Here is a 20,214-nt window from a genome sequence, read left to right as displayed (position 1 = left end):
AGGGAATAGTCATTTTCGTCGCCCACGCGGCCAAAATTCCCAGAGAGGATCTACCTATTCCCAGGGGCAGGGTACACAGTGGAACAACAACCAACAGTCTACCCAGGGTTACGGCAGGGGTAATAGGAGAGGTCGTGGTAAAGGCAGAGGCAGCCCCAAAAAGGGAGGCGGCACGCCCCCACCAAAGCAGTGACGCTCAGTTCAGGGTCCCTTCTCACGCAACCCCAGTAGGGGGACGCATTTCCAACTTCACCCAGGCTTGGGAAGGGATCACATCAGACAGATGGGTGCTGTCAACAGTATCCACAGGATATTGTATAGAACTACTGCAGCGTCCCCGGAACCATCCTCCACGACAAAGAGTACACTCTTTAGAACATCAGAAGATTCTCCTCGAGGAGATCGCCATTCTGCTAGAAAAGGACGCAATAGAACTCGTCCCGGGACACCAGGTAAACAAGGGTATTTATTCAACTTACTTCCTTGTGCCAAAGAAAGATTTGACAATGCGCCCAGTATTGGACTTACGGCCTGCCAACAAGTATGTCAAGCCCCAAAAATTTCGTATGACCACGCTACAAGAGGTAATCCCCCTCCTAAAAAAGGGGGATTACATGGCAACCTTGGATATGAAAGATGCTTATTTTCATATTGCCATGTTTTCACCGCACAAAGTATTTGCGCTTCAAGGTGGACAGTCGACACTACCAATTTAAGGTACTGCCCTTCGGGATAGATTCAGCACCACGGGTATTCACCAAGGTACTGGCGGTGGCGGCTGCACACCTACGCAGGGAGGCAATCCCAGTGTACCCTTATCTGGACGACTGGCTCATAACGGGCGAAATCCCAGGAATTTGCAGTACAAACATTCAAAGGACTATCGACCTCCTTCACGAGTTAGGCTTCTCAATCAACGAGAAAAAGTCAAGCCTAGTGCCAAGCACCTCAAAACAGTTCCTAGGAGCAATCCTAGATACCCAGGAGGGGTTGACCTTTCCTTCAGAAGAAAGAATTCGGAATATACGACTGCAAATTCCGCATTATCAGTCCGGTCAACAAATAACGGTATGCAAAGCAATGCGTTTACTGGGCATGATGGCGTCATGTATTTACCTGGTCCCCCATGCGCGTCTGCGCATGCGTCCCATGCAGGAATGGTTGGCGAAACAGTGGTCTCAGGCAAGTGGTCAGTGGGACGATCTAGTGGTCGTTTCACCAACACTGGTACAAAGCCTTCACTGGTGGACAAGAGAGAATCTCTCACAGGGGAAACCCTTTTACGATCCCGAGGTACAGGCAATAGTCACTACAGATGCATGTCTGACGGGGTGGGGAGCTCACCATCTCCACCACACGGCTCAGGGTCTCTGGTCTCACTCAGTGGCCAAGAACCACATCAACCTGCTAGAGCTTCTGGCAGTATTCAGAGCGCTTCAGGCGTTCGAGCCCCACCTACTAAACCTGTCAGTGCAAATCCGGACGGACAGCACAACAGCCATGTTCTACCTGAACAAGCAAGGAGGGACTCGCTCGCCAAATCTGTCCAAGCTTGCCCAGAAAATCTGGATATGGGCACTCAGACGGAACATCTTCCTGTCATCACAACATGTTCCAGGGGAGCTCAATTCCCTAGCGGATGCTTTGAGCAGAGACTCCCTCCCAGAGGAACACGAATGGGTTCTACACAGAGAGGTCGTATAAGATATCTTCTCTCAGTGGGGTTTCCCCACTATAGACCTATTCGCCACAAGCGAAAACAGACAATGCCCAGGATTTGCATCCAAGTTCCCCCAACCAGACTCCGAGGGGAACTCCTAGTGGATGAACTGGTCAGGGATGTTTGAGTACGCTTTTCCACCAACTCCTCTCATCAGGAAAGTGGTGAACAAGATGAACAGAGAGGCGATGACGCTCATCCTAGTTGCTCCCATGTGGGCAAGACAACCGTGGTTCCCACACCTATGCAGGATGGCGGTGTGCGAGCCTATCAAACTTCCAGCCTGGTACAACCTATTGTCCCAGCACCAAGGTCAAACAGTGCACCAGCAACCCAACTCAATGAACCTGGCAGCATGGCTCTTGAGGTCATAGAGTTTGGACATCTCAATTTGCCATAGAGGTGTATGGACATCCTAAAGGAATCTAGGAGACCAAACACAAGGCACTGTTACTTTGATAAGTGGAAGGGGTTCGTTATCTGGTGCCAGAGTAGATCAATCAACCCAGTTGATTGCACTCCTTCCACTATTGTTACATACATGCTCCACCTGCGGGATGCAGGATTGGTTTTTAACTCGCTGAAAGTACACCTGGCAGCCCTGTCGGCTTACACCACTTCCCATAGCAAGGTTTTGTGGTGGAAAGTACCAGTAGTTAAAGCCTTCATGGAAGGAGTAAAGAGACTTCACCCTCCTATTTCGAACCCACCACCAGGGTGGGACCTTAATGTGGTGCTAGCCAAGCTCATGGGCCCCCCTTTCGAACCCATGCATAAAAGCTGTCTCAAACACCTGACTAATAAGACAGCCTTCTTAGTAGCTATTACTTCTATAAGAAGGGTCAGTGAAATTCAGGCTCTGTCAGTGCAGGATCCCTTGTTTACTGTCCATAAAGACAAACTGGTTTTACGCACACACCCTAGGTTCTCACCTAAATTTATATCTAAATTCCATGTAAACCAGTCCATCGAGCTTCCGGCTTTCTTCCAGGACCCGCAAAGCTCGGCTGAGGTGAAACTACACACCCTAGATGTGCGTAGGGCGGTCCTCTACTATGTAAATAAGACCAGACCGCTAAGAAAAACAGATCAACTGTTTGTCTCCGTAGCTACAGGCAGAGAGGGGGATCGCGTCTCTAAAGGTGCCATCTCGAAGTGGATTATTAACTGTATCCAGCTGTGTTACTCACTCTCTGAAAGAACTCTGCCTTTCACGCCAAGAGCCCACTCTACCAGAGGCATTGGGGCCACTCTGGCTTTCATTGCAAATGTACCCCTTGACACCATTTGCAAAGCAGCTACTTGGAGCTCTATTCACACTTTTACTCAGCATTACTGCATTGACACCCATTCCAAGGCAGATACACAAGTGGGACAAGCGGTTCTAAGACACTTATTTGCTCATGACCCTTCTCACATCCCACCTCCTTCTTCAGGTACTGCTCGCTAATCTATGCACAGCATGTGATCTAAGCAGATTCCACAAGCCTCAGAAGGGATACATTACTCACCGTAATCGTATTTCTGATGCTTGTATCTGCTTAGATTCACATGCGACCCACGCTTCCTCCCCTCTGAGAGAAGGCGCATGATGGCTTGTAGTCTTACCTTTCTGTCTATCTGCTTGGATTATCTGTACTCACGCTACTCCTCATGCTACCTCATGTCAGAAAAAATACAATCTGAGGATCCTAGACGCGTGAGGGATATTGGGTACAGTGGACGTCACACTAGGGATAGTATTACTGGCACGCCCTGTGTCGACGCCCATTTTCGAGTTTCGAAAAACAAACTGTAATACTCCGCAGCTTCCACTAGATGTTGGCCTATGCACAGCATGTGAATCTAAGCAGATACAAGCATCAGAAATACGATTACGGTGAGTAATGTATCCCATATGAATATTTCTTTTAGTCTGATAACTTCACTTTTAGAAAAGATGTTTTTTAATCTGTTTTTATGATCCATCGTAGTTGTAAATTGAAGATGTATACGAACAGGTTATGTGTTGTATGTTATGTACAAAGCCCTAAGTGGCTATACCTATTAAAATAAAAAAAAATGTATAAATAGCCTGTGTAAGAGGTACACAAGGAATAATTAAAAGGGCCTTATTGATAAGATTTCTGTGCGTAAAAAGGCCCAATACGCACCTTATCTGCAGGCTGCGTGCCACAACTGAAACTAGTCACAAACACGTCCCAGAGGCACTGGGTATCTTACTTGATAGATTTTGCATTGAATGGATTCTGGTCTCTGGAGGCACAGTAACACATCAGATTACTGGAGCTTCGGGTGATCAGGCTGGCCTTAATTTCCTTTTAATTACCTTTCTCCGCTCTGTGGGAGGCAACACCATGCTGGTCTTCACAGCACAGTGCCCATGGGGGTACATTGCTTCTCTGCAGAGAAGCAATGAGACTGTGGTTCTGTGGTGTGGAGAACATGTTTCTAAGGACAGGCCATCTCTCCGAGACGGAGAACATCGTAGCAGATGATTTAAGCAGACATACTTTCACCTCTCATGAGGGAGAGCTCTGCCAGAATGTTCTGTAGGAGATATTTGCCTTTTAGGGTATTCCTCAAGTAGATCTCTGCTTTCAGTGTGAACAGGATGTGCAAGTTCTTCTCCCAGGTCTCGCAAATTCCCCTTGCCCTCTTGCATTGACAAGGTTTTTTCATGAGGTGCGAGTGTCAGTTTTAAATGCACGACCACCCTGGCGATCTATTGTTCTGCGATGAGTCAATTTGTTGTGCTGTCCTCTGTGCCTGCTAGATGGAAGCAGCATGCACAGCATGTTATATAAAAGGATCTTGTTGCTGCTTCATGAAATGCCAACTGCCCTATTGTTTACAGGTTGTGCAGGGGTGTGGGGGGCGGGAGGGGGTCAATACGGTTGGTCTCCGGAGCTGCTGGCATTCACTGTGCTTGGAGAACTGACGGGTCTAATTGCCTGCTTGGAGTCCCCATCCATAGCACAACTCGGTATATTTTAATTCCTGCCTGTGGAGTCGGCAGGCTCCTTTTATATTCTTGGTAGCAAGATAACTGTTTTATGAGGCACATTGCAGGTGCACAACAACAATTGGGCAATTAGGGCTTTAACCCCAATGCCCCTCTTCCTCCCCAGAAATTTTGGTTTATGTGGACTTCACCTAGCTCACCTACAGAGCTGTCGGACCAACTGGAGGAAGGAGACGTCTTGACGTCACTGTACCTGGAGGATGCTTTTTTTCCATGTCTCCGTTCACAAAAAACATCAAATGTTTCTGCCTTTCGTAGTGCAGAGCCAGCACTGCCAGTTCAAGGCCCTACTTTTTGGATTGAAGTCGGCCCATAGAGTGTTCACGAAATGCCTGGCACCGATGGTGGCCCATCTACGTCAGCAGGCTATACATGTATATCCATACCTCGACGACTGGCTCATTTGGGCCCGCTTGCGGAAGATGGCCGTTGGATACACGTAGGCGACCATCCAGCTACTGTTGAATCTGGGATTCTCCATGAACTATCCAAAGTCCTGCTTAACACCATCGCAGAATGTGCTCTTCCTAGGAGTCAGACCCAATACAGTGTCCAGCTTGGCGTCACCCTCGGAGGAGAGGGTAGCAGCCATTCAAGGGAAGGTGCAGCGGCTGTTGTAGATGAAAACTGCCACGGTGCGAACCATCAAGTAATTGCGCGTCATGATGTCATCCTGCATTCACCTCTACCTCTGCAGGTTACAGATGCAACCTCTTCAGGAGTTCCTGGACGCTCGCTGGATACAGGTGTCCGGAAGCTTCACGGACAAGATCATGCTGGACGAGTTCCGTCAGGTGATAAGGTGGTGGGGCGTCAGCTCCAACATCGCCCGGGGCAGTGGGTTTCAAAGCCCCCCCATACCAGGAGACGGTGACCACGGATGCTTCCCTGGAAGGCTGGGGAGCCCACACCGGACATCTGCATGCCAGAGGCCTGTGGCTGCCAGAGGAGAACGATCTCCATATAAACATCCTGGAGATACAAGCAGTGTTCTGGGCCATCAAGGCATTCCTTCCGTCTCTGAAGGGCAAGATGGTGAGGATCTTCTCGGACAAGCCCACATCAATGTTCTACAGCAGGAAACAGGGGGGCACTTGATCCCCAGCGCTCTCCAAGTAAGCGCAGGTCTTGTGGCGCTGGGCGGTCTGACAAGAGATGTTCCTCATTCCTCTTCACCTAGCGGGAGATAAGAATACCGTTGCAGACTCCCTCGACGTGGAGTTGTGCTCCTGCCACGAGTGGGAGCTGCGGCAGAACCAGGTGGACCACGTCTTCGTCTAGTGGGGCAGGCCCCAGATTGATCTGTTTGTGACAGCTGCAAACTCCAAATGCCAGAAGTTTGCCAGCAGATTGCACCAACCAAGGAGCCTGGGGGACACGTTTGCCTTCCTGTGGGAAGGGCTGTTTCTGTACGCGTTTCTTCCGTTGCCTCTCCTGCTACGAGGCATCAGCACACTCAAACAGTGCCAATGCAGGATGATACCCATCGCCCCGGCATGGCCGTGGCAGATTTGGTACACGGACCTTCTCAGCCTGTCGGTGTCACCTCCAGTCAAGCTGCCGGTGGTTCCAGATCTTCTCACCAGAGAAGGAGGCGCAATCCTGCATCACGACCAGGATCGCTGAACCTGAGTGCTTGGCTCTTGCAGCCCTAGAGTTTGGAGGATACGAGTTGCCAGGCAGGTCCTCGCAAAAGCCAATGTGGCGTCGACCTTGAAGTGCTTTCGGTCACAAGTGGAAGCGTTTCGCTACGTGGTGCCGGTAACAGAAGATTACCCCTTTGAGGGTCACGGCCCCACAGATTCTGCCGTACTTGCTATCACTGACCAAGGCCGGACTGGCGCACGCCACCATCAAGGTGCATCTGGCGGCCATCAGCCGCTACACCAGATCGACAGGAAGATTGTCACTTTGGTCCCATCGACTCATCAAGGAGTTTTTCAAAGGACTTTTCAGATCTTCCGCCGGTTAAGACTCCTGCCCCGGCGTGGGAACACAACGTGGTTCTGACGAGGATCATGGGGGGCCCCCTTTGAGCCTCTGCATCAAGCTCCACTCAAATTCCTTTCGTGGAAGACGGCTTTACTAGTGGCCATCACCTCTGCGAGGAGGGTGGGTGAGATCCAGGCTCTATCTGAGATTGGTATATGTGACCACGTACTCTCAGCAAAGTAGTACGATAAAGAAAATAATCAAGAAGAATTGGGAAACATTATCCCAGGATGCCACATTGGCTAAATTATTTCCATCACCTCCATTATTCACCTACAAAAAAAGTAGATCATTGAAAGATCATCTGATCAAATCTGACTTCAGCCAGAGATACAGTACAACAAAAGAAATATACAGAGGGACCATACCGTGCAACAATTGTAGTTCCTGCAACAATGTGATAAAAGGCAAGTCGATTAATCGTCCTCATACTGGTCAGAGTATTTTGCTGAAACACACCTCAACTTGTGACACTAAGAATGTCATATATAGCATAAAATGCCCATGCAGACTATATTATATTGGATTAACAACCAGAAAAGCAAAAACCTGTTGGGGTGAACACAAATCTAATATTCAGAATCATTCAGTGAAATCTCCAGTAGCACAACACTTCGATGCTGCTAAACACTCTATTGCACAAATACAGTTTGTCATTCTTGAACATGTAAAATTACCCAAAAGAGGAGGTGACATCACCAAGTTGTTAAAACAAAGGGAAATATTCTGGATCGAGAAACTTGATACAATGAATCCCAGAAGGATGAATTTAGATTGGGATCTGAATTGCTATCTATAGTCATTTTCTTAAAATGTGAAATGGACAGTGATTGTTTGTCAAATGAAATGTGATGAAATTCTGATATGTAGATTTTTTGTGAGCCATGAACCAGAGATCACATAAGTGCTCAAATAATATTGCTATGAGTATTTTGAATGCATAGGGACTCACTTGCCATTAAGTAGAATTGAGAATGCGGCAATACCGGTATATGTATCCTAAAGATTATAGAGTCATGTGAAGTATCTGAAATAGGATTACATACTTGCATCAAGCAATATAACCAAAAATCCGATTAATAATGGGTGAAAAATAAAGTACAAAATGGGTAGGTCGGTTATGTATTACCTATTCATATCATTTGAAATCTAAATTTAGAATCCAATAGCGCTTCAACACAAGACAGCATTACAATGCTAGAGTTACAGAATCATCGTTGATAAATTACATCTGTACCTGTCTAAATATATTGAAAAGTCTCTAGCGTACATGCTAGTTGTTATACCTATTGACAGTTAGGTAATATCAATGAAATCAACACCACGGTTCTTCCAACATGGCGCCCAAATCGGCCCCAGTTAGAACTGATTTAACCTACTCTACGACAAGCAGCTGCGGTTTCCAGGCGACACGCTTTGCAGCGCGTCGGACGAGGAATTCACAGGGAGCGAAGTTCAGCAGCACGTACACCGGCTCTGAGCAGGTAAGAATAGTCCCTCGCGTATGATCGCACCAGTAACATCGATCACAGATGCCCAACTGAGCATTTTTAGCGTAGTACTAATCCAAAACTCATTATTATAGATTTACGAGAAAAGTAGAAATTGGGAAGGACGCATTAAAAAAGCCCGACATTTACCAACTTCTGGTTATCTTGGAGCAAGAAAGCAATGGCGCACACACGATAAAGGTAGGAAACGTGAGAAAAGGTGAACAGTCATTAGAATCTTTGATAACCGCATTCAGTACGTCTTCTAAGATCTACCCCTGATGTTTTTTTCAGGTTTTCCCGATATGTAAATAACATATGAGACAGTGGCAGTGACCCACAGACTCAACTACTTTAACAGTGGTGAGTTAAAAATGCAATTCGGGGGGATTGGGTCCTCCGACGTGTTCCATATCTATGACATGTAATCACCACAGCTGTGCTGCTTCGGAAACTTTTTTCTGCGTCGATGCGCCATCGTCGAGGACCCCGTCCGACGTCATCCGATGTGATAAGTAGGACGCCCGTAGCCTCAGTTCCGTTTTTTCCGCGAACGTGTTGCTTCGTCACTCTCGGTTAACGCCTCGACTCTTTGGAGTTCTGTTCTTCTCGGTTCTTCGAACCTGTTCGTTTTTGTGAAAATCCTTCGTGTGAAGATATCTTCTACTTCGTCTTCGACCCCACGTCCGGGCTTCAAGAAGTGCGGGGAGTGTGGGTCCAACATGTCAGTGACGGACTCGCACAACGCCTGCCTCTGGTGCCTCGGGGAGGCCCACGACACGGGTGACTGTATCGACTGCCAGTCGCTCACGTCCAAAGCCTTACGCGAACGTAAGAAGTTGTTGTCGGTAGGTCGGGTGTCCAAGCCCCGGAAGTCGAAGTCTGCGGGGCTTTCGACGGATGATTTGAGGGGTGACTCTCCGCGTCATCGTCGGAAGTCTCGTGGGTCTCCTTCTAGGAGTCGGTCTCACCACTACTCAGCCTCTTCGAGGCATTCTCGGAAGCGCCGACACCAGTCGTCTTCCAGGTCCTCTTCGGAGGACTCTGCCCGGCACGTCGCTTACCCCACCAGCCGTGCCACGCCGGAGGAATGGGCTTCCTTCGGGAAGAAAATGCTGGCGATTCTCGAGTCGCAGGGTACTAAGCCGTCCGCGCCCCCGAGTGGGGTCGGTCGTGAGAGGTTGAGAGACACCGCTCCCAAGAGTGGTCGGCACGAGTCACGGGAGAGGTCCCGTTCGGACAAGGAGACTCGTTCTCGACGTACCCGTTCCAGGTCGCGGTCCTCGATGCGTTCGAGACTGTGTGCACCTGTGAGGTCTTCGAGGAAGACATCGACGTCTGAGGCGTCGAGAGCGTCGACAGGCTTTCTCGAGGCTCCGGCTTCGAGGAAGTCGTCGAAGCCGTCGACGCTCAGGTCGTCGAAGGACACGCTCGGGCTCCGGCTTCGAGGGCTGTGTCGACGCTGCCGATGCTGGCGGCGCTGCATCTGACGTTGACGCCGATCCTCTCGGCGCTGATGCCTGTTCTCTCGACGCCGGCGCCGATTCGCTCGACGCCATCGACGCCTTTCGTGTCAGAGGTACCCCGTGGCACGGGGGAACCCCCTAGGAAGGCTCTGGTTAAGAGCAAGCACTCTCGGGTGCCTTCTTTTCGCCACCTGGAATATATTTCAGAGGCGGATGAGGATTCTGATGGCCTGGTTCCTAGTCAGGTTCCAGATGAAGTTGTCTCGGGCCATAGTCAGTTTGACGATTTGAGGCAGTCACTGCATGATGCCAGTGGACTGGACACCTCTCCGGAGGTGGAGTTTTGTAGGCCTGAGCCTGGCTCCCATGCCGATTCCTCGTACCGGCGCCTTATGGCTAGGGTTTCTGAGTACTTGGGATGGTCTGCTCCCCTGGGGGAGTTTGTGCAGGATGATCTAACGGACATCCTTGATGTTGGTCCCCCGACTGACCCGGTACTGCCGTTCCATATGGCTTTACAGAGAAGGGTGGCGGCGGCTTGGACTGCTCCGGAGAGTCTCCCGGCGGTGGGCAGATCCTTGTCGCGAAAATACCGTCCAGCCAGTAGCGACCCCTGCTACTTGACCAGGCACCCCACTCCGGAGAGTTTGGTGGTGCAGGCGGCCACGGCCCCGGCAAAGCAGGCGTCGTACCCTACCATCCCTCCTGATAGGGACGACAAACGTTTTGATGGCTGGGCGAAGAAAGTGTTTTCTTCAGGCGGCCAACTCCATTTGTGCCTTGTCTCGTTTCACACACACTCTGTGGAACTGTGTTGCGTTAGCGGCTGAACATATTCCCGAAGGGGACGAACGGGATGGTTTCCTTGCTATGGTCCAGGATGGTAAGGATGCCATGTGCGAGTCCGTTCAGTCGGGTTTGGACTTAGCTGAATGCGTCAGTAGGTCCATGGCGGCGAGCACCGTGATACGCAGGTTTGCGTGGTTGGGGAAGTCGGGGTTTGCTCCTGATGTGCAGTCCCGGCTCCTCAACATGCCCTTTGACGGTGAACACCTTTTTGGCAGCAAGGCTGACGAGAGCCTTGAGAGGTTGCAGACCTCAAAAGCTGCAGCGCCGTCGTTGGGCGCTGCAGTTCGCCAACCACCGCCTTTTCGTCCTAGGGGACAGCAGTGGAGGGGTGGTTCCTTTCGCTATTACTCGTCCTTCAGTAAAGCGAGAGGAGCTGGCAGTCAAAGAGGCCAACGCAGGGGTACCAGAGGTGGACGACAGGGTACCCGTGGTGCCAAGGCCGCTCGGGCAGTTGCCTCTTTGCCCTCAGGTAACGCTGCAGCCACTCCCACTCAGTCATGAGGCCATGTCCCATGGTTCGCCATTTGGGGGAAGGCTGGCGCAGCATCTTGTAGAGTGGCAAGCCATTACTTCAGATGTGTGGGTTCTGGAGATCATAACCCACAGCTACTGTCTTCCCTTTCGGCACAGGCCTCGCGACAATCCACCGGGGAACCTCTCTTTGCAGAGTCCGGGTCTGCTCCTTGCGCAGGAAATTCAAGCCCTGCTGGAGAAAGGCGCCATAGAACTGGTGTCTGTAGCGGAGAGGAACAAGGGATTGTATTCCCCTTATTTTTTGATTTCGAAGAAAGACGGGGGATTGAGACCCATCATGGACTTGCGCGGTTTGAACAAACTCCTCAGGAAGGACAAGTTCAAGATGGTTACTCTCTCTCAAGTCCTCCAGGCCCTTCAGCTTCAGGACTGGTTGGTGTCACTCAACCTCAAGGATGCTTACTTCCATTTGCCGATCCATCCCAAGCACAAGAAGTACTTGAGGTCCGCGGTTGGCGACTCACTCTTTCAGTTTCAGGTCCTGCCGTTCGGATTGACTTCCCCCCTCACCCCCCGCCTCGAGGGTTTTCACCAAGCTCATGGTGGTGGTGGCAGCGCATCTCAGGCAAGGGGGGATTCACGTCTACCCCTACCTGGACGATTGGTTGATCAGGGGGAGCTCTCCCGAGCAAGTCCTGGATCATCTGTCCGTCACCTGCCACTCCCTTCACAGGCTGGGCTTCTCCCTCAATTTAAAGAAGTCCCATTTGATGCTAACACAGCGGCTCCAGTACATCGGAGCAGTGCTTGACACTTCCCTGGGGCAGTGTTTTCCTTCCCAGGTGAGGGCTCTTCACATTCAGCAGATGGTGCACAAGTTTCAGCATGCCCAGACGCTCCCAGCGTTCGAGTTCTTGAGGTTGCTCGGCCTCATGGCATCCTGCATTCTTCTGGTGCCAGAGGCTCGCCTGCGGGTGAGATCTTTGCAGTGGGCACTCAAGACGCAATGGTCGCAGTCCTCCGGCAGGATGTTGGACCCGGTTCAGGTGCCGCCCTCGGTCGCCCGGGACCTTCTGTGGCGGGCCGTCGAAGGCAACTTGTTGAAGGGGGCTCCATTTTGGCTTCCCTGGCCGGAGGTGACGATCGTGACGGATGCATCCCTCACGGGATGGGGAGCTCATGCCAACGGGCTGACAGTCAGCGGTCATTGGTCTCCGTCGGAGTCCAGACTCCATATCAATCTGTTGGAGCTGAGGGCCGTCAGGCTAGCCCTGAAGGCTTTTCTGCCGACTGTGCGAGGAAAGAGTGTCCAGATCCTGACGGACAACACAGTGGCCATGCACTACCTCAACAAAAGGGGGGGGCAGGGTCACTTCCTCTGTGCAGGGAGGCGATGCAGCTCGAGTTCTGGGCCATCCAGCAGGAAGTTTCTATCTCGGCAGTTCATCTGGCCGGAGACGAAAACGTGACGGCGGACGCTCTGAGCAGGCAGAGCGCGATCTCTCATGAGTGGGAGTTGGCTCAGGAGATTCTCCTGGAGATCTTCGCCCTTTGGGGGACCCCTCAAGTGGATCTCTTCGTCTCCAGTGTCAACCGGAAGTGCGAAAGGTTTTGCTCGCGGGAATTTCCTCCAAAAGGAGCCTTAGGAGACGTGTTCGTGGTGGAATGGTCATTCCCGCTGCTGTACGCGTTTCCTCCAGTCCCCGTCATCCCGCAAGTGCTGCGGAGGTTACGGAAGTTCGGTTCCCGGATGATCCTCATTGCTCCGGCGTGGGCTCGGAGGATGTGGTACCCGGACCTTCTCGACTTGTCCATCTGCCCTCCACGTCGTCTTCCCTACCGAGACGATCTGCTCTCACGGGAGGGGGGTCAGGTTCTCCATCCAGAGGTCAGATCCCTCAACCTTCACGCTTGGCTTCTGAAAGGTTGAGGTATAAGGATTGGGACCTCCCTGAAGACGTGATGGAGGTGTTGCTTTCGGCCCGAAGGCCAGCAACAAAGTCTCTGTACCGTTGGCGTAAGTTCTGCGACTGGTGCAGAGTTCAGAATGTGGATCCTTTTGCATGTGACATCCCCATGGTTCTGTCCTTTTTACTTTCTTTGGCCCACAGGGGCTTGCAAGTGAGTTCCATTAAAGGTTACCTGGCGGCGCTGTCCATCTTTAAGCGCTCGTCTGAAGAGTGTTCTTACTTTAAAATCCCTTTAATTTCACAGTTTCTGAAAGGGCTCACTATTGTGTTCCCTCCGTCACCTTTCCTGGTGCCCGGTTGGGATTTAAACTTTGTTCTTAAGTTTCTTATGGGTGCTCCGTTTGAGCCTTTACATTCTTGCCCTTTGAGGCTGTTAACTCTGAAAACTGTGTTTTTAGTTGCGGTTACTTCCGCTCGCAGAGTGAGTGAGTTACAGGCACTTTCAGTTAAGCCACCCTTCACTGTATTTCACAAGGACAGGGTTGTCCTTAGAGTTTGTCCTTCTTTTCTTACGAAGGTTGTGACGGAATTTCATTTGGCCCAGAAGGTTGTTCTTCCGGCATTCTATCCTCCTCCGCATCCTGGTAAGGAAGTAGAGAGGCTCCATAGGCTTGATCCTAGGAGAGCTTTAAGCTTTTATGTTTCACACATGTCCCGGGTCAGAGTGGACGATCAACTCTTTATTGGTTACGCTGGAAAGCGTTTGGGGCAGGCTGTGACGAAACAGACTTTGTCTCGCTGGATTATTTTGGCCATCTCGGAGTGTTACCGCTTATCGGGTAAGGACCCACCGGCTGGCTTGCGGGCCCATTCTACCAGGGGTATGGCTGCATCTACTGCCCTGCAGAGGGGTGTTCCTATTCGCAACATCTGTGATGCAGCCACCTGGGCTTCAGTACATACATTTGTACGTCACTATTCCCTCGATTCCATCCGAGGACAGGATCTGGCCTTTGGAAAGGCGGTCCTTTGCTCTGCTATTTGATTGGCTATTCTAAATTTTGATTCTAAATTCTTTCCCTCCTCCTTGCTCTGGTACTGCTTTGGGAGTCTGTCATAGATATGGAATATGTTGGAGGGCCCAATCCCCTCGAAGAACAAGTTACTTTCTTACCTGGTAACGTTCTTTCGATGGGATGGTCCGACGACGTATTCCATATCGCTCCCGCCCTGCCTTCCCCGCTGCAGAATTTCTTTTGCGATTGCAGCTTACGTTCCGCAAGGCTTTGTGTCTGACTGGCAGTTGACTAATGTCACACGCTCTGGGTAAAAAAACTACAACTGAGGCTATGGGCGTAGTGCGTCCTACTTATCACATCGTCGGACGTCGGAGGAGGTCCTCGACGATGGCGCATCGACGCAGGACGCAGACACCGAAAAAAGTTTCCGAAGCAGCACAGCTGTGGTGATTACATGTCATAGATATGGAATACGTCGTCGGACCATCCCATCGAAAGAACGTTACCAAGTAAGAAAGTAACTTGTTCTTCTGTAAAATATGCATCGCTTTTGAGACTCGTATAAATCAGATGATGAGCAGGGGGATCCAGCGCTTACCATAGCGACTGTTCCCTCTGCACACCACCATCCCACTTACTGACGATCACTTAATGGTGACACACATTTCATTTTTTATTATTACAGCTTTGGAAATGTACCCGGTCTGGGTAGCAAGCTTTTCACTTGATACAAATTCTAAAGGTTAGTTCATTAGTTTTGAGCTAGTAAAAGTGTAATTCTTAGTTTAAAAAAAAAAGAATACAAATTCAAATAATTTGAATATATTTCAATTTATGTTTTACAGAAAAGAATCCAATACTCTTTAAAACCTGGAGCATTAATTGCCCAAAACGCGTAGTTTAGAAGATATGCAACTAAATTTGGAAACCTATCAAGATTATTGGATCACGTGAACAATTAACAGTTTGTAACACGAGTAAAATACGTGAAAGAAATATGTATTGTCAAAAAATATGAGTCAATATTTTTGTTTATGATGTATAACTTGGATCTATGAAACATTATTGATTACATGAAAATAAATGTCTTTTTACGACTATAAAGATGTTTAATATGAATTAACATGCATCAATTGAATGATGAACCACTAAGTTTTTGGTAATTGTAAAAGAACCCCGAGCAAAATTTGTTTTGCCTTATGCTGTGCCTCAGTTTGTACAAAGAGGTTTTCGTTGTACCATTTCTTTTCACATTTGTTAGAGTAGGGGTAGCACTCTACTAGCTGGGAGCACCTTGAAAATCCACTTTAGAACTATAGGAATTGATCATATTCTAAAAAGAAAGTATATAACAGAGAGTGCGCCTCCACACACTTTTTTAAGAAGCAACCTGAGGAGGGTCACCTAAGTTGTAAAGTCTTTTACAAAGTTATGGTAATGCTCCACCAGCCTGAGGAAGCCACACAATTGGTCCTTATTGTTCAAGGCAGGTACTAACTTAATTCCATCAAACAACCTGGTGCAGGGTCATAACTGTAAGTGGCCTAAACATTCCACCTCTATCGTGGCTAACCTCCTTTTTCTCTGAACGTCCATTCCAGGTGGCATTGGGGTCCTTTCTCTCCCCTATCACTCTTCTACGTACAGTGTCCCCCAGGGATCCAATCTATCCCCCTGGTTTTTCAATGGGTACATGGCCACCCTTGTCCTATGAAAGCCACCTTCACCTCCAACTTTCAGTGTTGCGCAGATCACACGCAGCTCTCCTTCAGGCTACCCTTGGCCTCTTCCTCACTCCTACCTGACTGTCCGCAATTCAGTCGTGGTGTGCTGCAAACAACCTTCTGCCTCAATGCCAGTAAGACCGGATTGTCCTCATCGGGACCCCTGCTCCCACTTTCCCTCTTTCTCTCTAGCTGGCTTCCCTTGGCCCTGCGCCTCCACCTGCCAACGAGGCAGAACATCTGGGGACATCTTCGACTCCACTCTTTCCTTCTCGTCTCACATCACAGACATCTCTAAAAAGTCCCACTACCAACTGTACCTTCTCAGAGGTATTCTACCTTTTCTCACCTTCCCCCAGAGGCTCACCGTCTCCAGAGCCCTAGTCCTCTATAGGCTGGACTACTGCAACAGCCTCTTTCTCACCCTGCCCTCTTCTACCCTCTGTCATCTTCAACTCATCCAGCACAAAGCCGCAAGACTTATCCTTGGCTTCAAGACAAGCGACCACATCTCTCTGGCGCTGAAATCATTTCACTGACTTTCCATGGCTGTAAGGATTAAGTTCAAGACCCTTTGCATTGTCCACAAGGCTTTCTGAGGCCTGGGCCCACTCTTTGATATGATATGGCATTTATAACATGCCTATACACATGTGTTCAAGGCGTGTATCTGCAACTCTTCTTCCTCCAACTCTCAGCAAGTGAGCTGCTTCTCCAAACATAGGCTTGGAGGAGATCTTTATCCACTGCAGGTGCCTCCCTCTGGAACCGCCTCCCTGCTTCTCTGTCTTGAGCCGGATATCCGTAAATTCTGGAAACTCATCAAGACTTTCCTCTTCGCCTCCTGCTTCTCTCTCCCACTTCCCTGCTAACCACCTCTTTCTGGTCTTTCGCTCTCTCTCTCTCTCCTCTACTTCTGCTCAGTTTTGCTGACTGGCTGCCTGGTTTATCTTCAGAACCTCACAGGTCCCAAGCTTTCTTCGGCAGTCTCCTGCACTTGCTCCCCAGGCCTTGCACTTTCTGCAGCACTACTACACTTCGGTTACGACCCATGAGAGTGGTATCTCTCTGCACTTAGCCCATGTTCTGACGGGACTGGGCGCACTTGGTCCCTGTTGCCCCCCCTCCTCCACGCACTTCCTGTTCTGTGCACCTGCATGATCAGAATGTACCATGCCTCGTAAGATCGTTTGTCTTCCCTATAACTTCCTCTCCCATGCATGGTTGTGCTTTGAAACACTTATATATAGTATGGTGTAAGCGCATAATAAATAATCAATCACTACCACCAGTCTACACAAAATCCATTGGGTAATAGGTCCCACAGCCTTTAAATGGTCAAGTACTCTTCTGATTATGTTATTGTGTTACTCCATGGTATTCCCATACACTAACACATTGTCTTGAAATACGACAGTGTTTGCCAAGTGCTTGACTATTTTCTCCATGATTTTATGCAACCCAGCTGCCGCCGATGCAAACCTAAAGGGTATGCAACAAAAAATAAATGCTCCTAAGGGAGTGATGAAGGAGGTAAGGGGTTGCCATTCCTTGGCGAGTCTCACTTAATGGTAGGCTGAAGATGGATCCATTAAACTGAAGACTTTAGTGAACCTAGGGTTGCTAGTGCCTCAGAAGTGTTGGGCAGTGACTGTCAACCCAGATTGAACTATCAAGCTTTTGTAAGTCTAGGTAGACATAAGGTTTGACATTTGGCAGGAGTACAAGACAAGCCCCTCTGAGCTCTCAATTTCGCTAACGCCCCAATGAAGCATAAGATTGAGTTCCTGCTGTAAGCAATCCTGCATACAATTCGGAATAGGGAAAACCTTATGGATCAGTAGACTTGGCATTGTCTTTGAGGATGATGTGCAGTTTGTTGTCTTTCGATTCCCCCAAGCCTTAAGTAAATACCTCTGGGTAACTCTTGTGCCTAGACATTATTTATCTCTGTGACTGACACCAAGTTGGCTGCACAAGCCTCAATGTGTATACAGATCACTCTTTTCTAGAAGGGAGGAGTCTTTCATGGCTACGTAAATCCAGGCTGCACTTCCTTGTTACGAGATGTTGGCCTGGAATAATCCTAACCAGTTGATTCCCGTTTCACTGTAGGCACAGGATCAAAGTCTGGAAAGGGCTTTCTAAAACTCTGTTAAGAGTATGATTGTGGGTAGGTCTGAATATGATGGTCCAGAGGTGACCTGCCGTGAAGCTTCATCATGCCAATTTCACGTCTCCAATTTTGAATATACCCTAGGGCCTCCTCGTTTGTGAACGGGTTGATAACTCTAATACATGTCTTCCATCCTTCGTTTTAGATTCCTCCACTGACTTTACAGCCCTATCATTGGAGAATTCTCTACAAAGTGAGGCAAAACGTCCCCATTTCTTGCAGCTGTGGCATACCGCCTTGCGGAACAGGATTGCTTATTGTTGAGCTGCCTGGGGGTACTTTACCTGAAGTACTTGGTCTCTGTGCCACTGATAGGCGTTGCCACTCAGATGTAGGGGTTCAACAGGGCATACTGTATTGTAGTCCTCTTTGTCCAACTTAATTTCCTTTTGCGTACCTGGCCAACTGCTCATTGAACATAACTTACTCCTACGATGGGTCATTGGCAAGAGGCATTCCTGATTCTTTGTTGTTTGTACTTCTGACCCTAATGAGTGCGGATTTAGGGTCTCTGAAGTTGCAGGAGTGACTCTGGGCCCTTATGGCAGCCACGTAGTTATCTACGACTGCGTTTGGCCCATGGGTTCTTTGGAGGAATTGTTCCTCTCAAAAACAATATTGGTTTTGGGACCAAAATGGTTGTGTAGTCTGGTGACATCCTTTTTTTATTCATCAGAATCACTTGTGCCATCTTCCTCCGATTCAGGGAGGCTATCACATGTGCTGTGGCCTTCAGTACCCAGGTCATGTAACAGGGTGGCCTCTTTGCTGGTTGATGGAAATCATCGCTGTTAAGATGGATTTCTAGAATCTGACCTGGTGGACAGATTTTAGGAGGTTGCCCTAGTTTTAGTCAACAGGGGAACTGAGAGGTTAAACAAAACCCAATCAAGGAGAGCAGTCAAGGCTATTCTCGGGAGAGTGTGAGCGGGGTCATGGGTCCACAATGAGTCCACACAGTGAAGTACATCATTCAATTTAGACAGGAATGTTAAAAAATACTATAATCTATGCCTCAAACCCACACTAAAAAAATGAAACAAGCTGGTGATATCGCACAACTCTCAATACACAGGTATACAGTCACCATAGGTCCTTAAAATGCATTCAGTGACTTTAATAAATAAAATAGGTAAGTAAAGTGATGCAGTAAAATGGAACCAAGTCGCAAGGAAGATTCCCTAGCTGCAGAAGTCAAATCCCTAAGAAAAGTGGGGCCTTGTGCCCAAAAGTGACAGAACTTCTCCCCAGAATGTATCTGATGCAGGTAAAGTACTTGTGTTGGTGATTGTTCAGGAGAAGAGATGCAGCAAAATGAATGGCAAGTAAAAATGTGTTCTTATCCTTCAGGTTACACTGCTCAGGTGCGATGACCAAAAAGCAGTGGAATGGAAGGACACAAAGAGACTTGTTCTCAACGTTATCCTATGTAGGACAGGGGGAGACAAATGCTTTGCGTTAACTTACCCCCATGGCACCGATTTTCCCAAAGGACTGGATGGGTCGACTGGGCATCGCTGGAGGTTGGTTTTCCACCATTGGTTCCGGTGAGAGGTGCCCAGAAGCTGCTTGTGCAAGGATTCTCCCGATCGGGTTCAGGAGCAGAGTGCAACCCTTGCCGATGGAGAAATGCAGAAAGCACCAATGCAGACCTCTTCCGGACACTTCACAGGACGAGGGAAGGTAAGTTCCAGTGATGGCCATCGCACACAGACACCGGCAGGCGTACTTCCGGTAGTGGGTGAAGAAGACCTTCCAGATCAGGATCCCTTGAAGATGTGAGGCTGAAATACCGCAGGATGTCCACTTACACCACAAGCTCGCAACCACCGAAGTTATGGCTGCAAATGCTGAACGGCAACAGTTCTAGCGAGGTAGCCCACTGGAGAGCTGACCAGTCCACTGTTTGGTCCAGGGACACTTCCGAAGGCTCAGGACAGCGGGATCCTCGAACACGTGAAGACTGGTTAGTCTCACCAGGGACCCACTCAAGCACCACACAGGGTCTTCGCATATCAGGTAGTCCAGCAGGGCTTTACCGGGCCAGACTCCGGAAGGGATGCTGGGACTCTTCAGAAGTCTTCTTCGGATCTTCAGTTGGCTGTTCTTCTACACAGGATTCTTGGCTCCAACGCTGATCTGAAGAAATGGCTGCAGGAGTCCTCTTTTTATCCAGAATCCATCCTGGACGCAAATCCAGGCCCACCAGTGGTAAGGATCTGCACCATTGAAACAGCCAGTAGTTGTCCAATCGCTTCCTGAGCCATGCACCCACAAAGGCATCACTAGCCCGTGAAAGCAGCAGCTTTCCGAGGTAAGTTCATCAACTTACATGGGATTTCCTGATCTGGCAAGGCAAGAAGAAGGCC

The 20,214-nt window shown here is 49.3% G+C and overlaps 1 protein-coding gene across 6 annotated transcripts in view; it reads left to right on the top strand.

Annotated features, from left to right (window-relative positions):
* GPSM2 (G protein signaling modulator 2) overlaps positions 1-20,214 on the top strand; it is an 822,550-nt gene that overhangs the window by 796,328 nt on the left and 6,008 nt on the right. The gene's annotated exons all lie outside the window — the stretch shown is intronic.

Source organism: Ambystoma mexicanum, chromosome 1q (genome assembly GCF_040938575.1).
Source record: "Ambystoma mexicanum isolate Mex_15411 chromosome 1q, UKY_AmexF1_1, whole genome shotgun sequence".
Classification (NCBI taxonomy): domain Eukaryota; kingdom Metazoa; phylum Chordata; class Amphibia; order Caudata; family Ambystomatidae; genus Ambystoma; species Ambystoma mexicanum.
The sequence above is the reverse complement of the archived record's forward strand: the minus strand, read 5'-3'. Positions and strand labels throughout refer to the sequence as shown.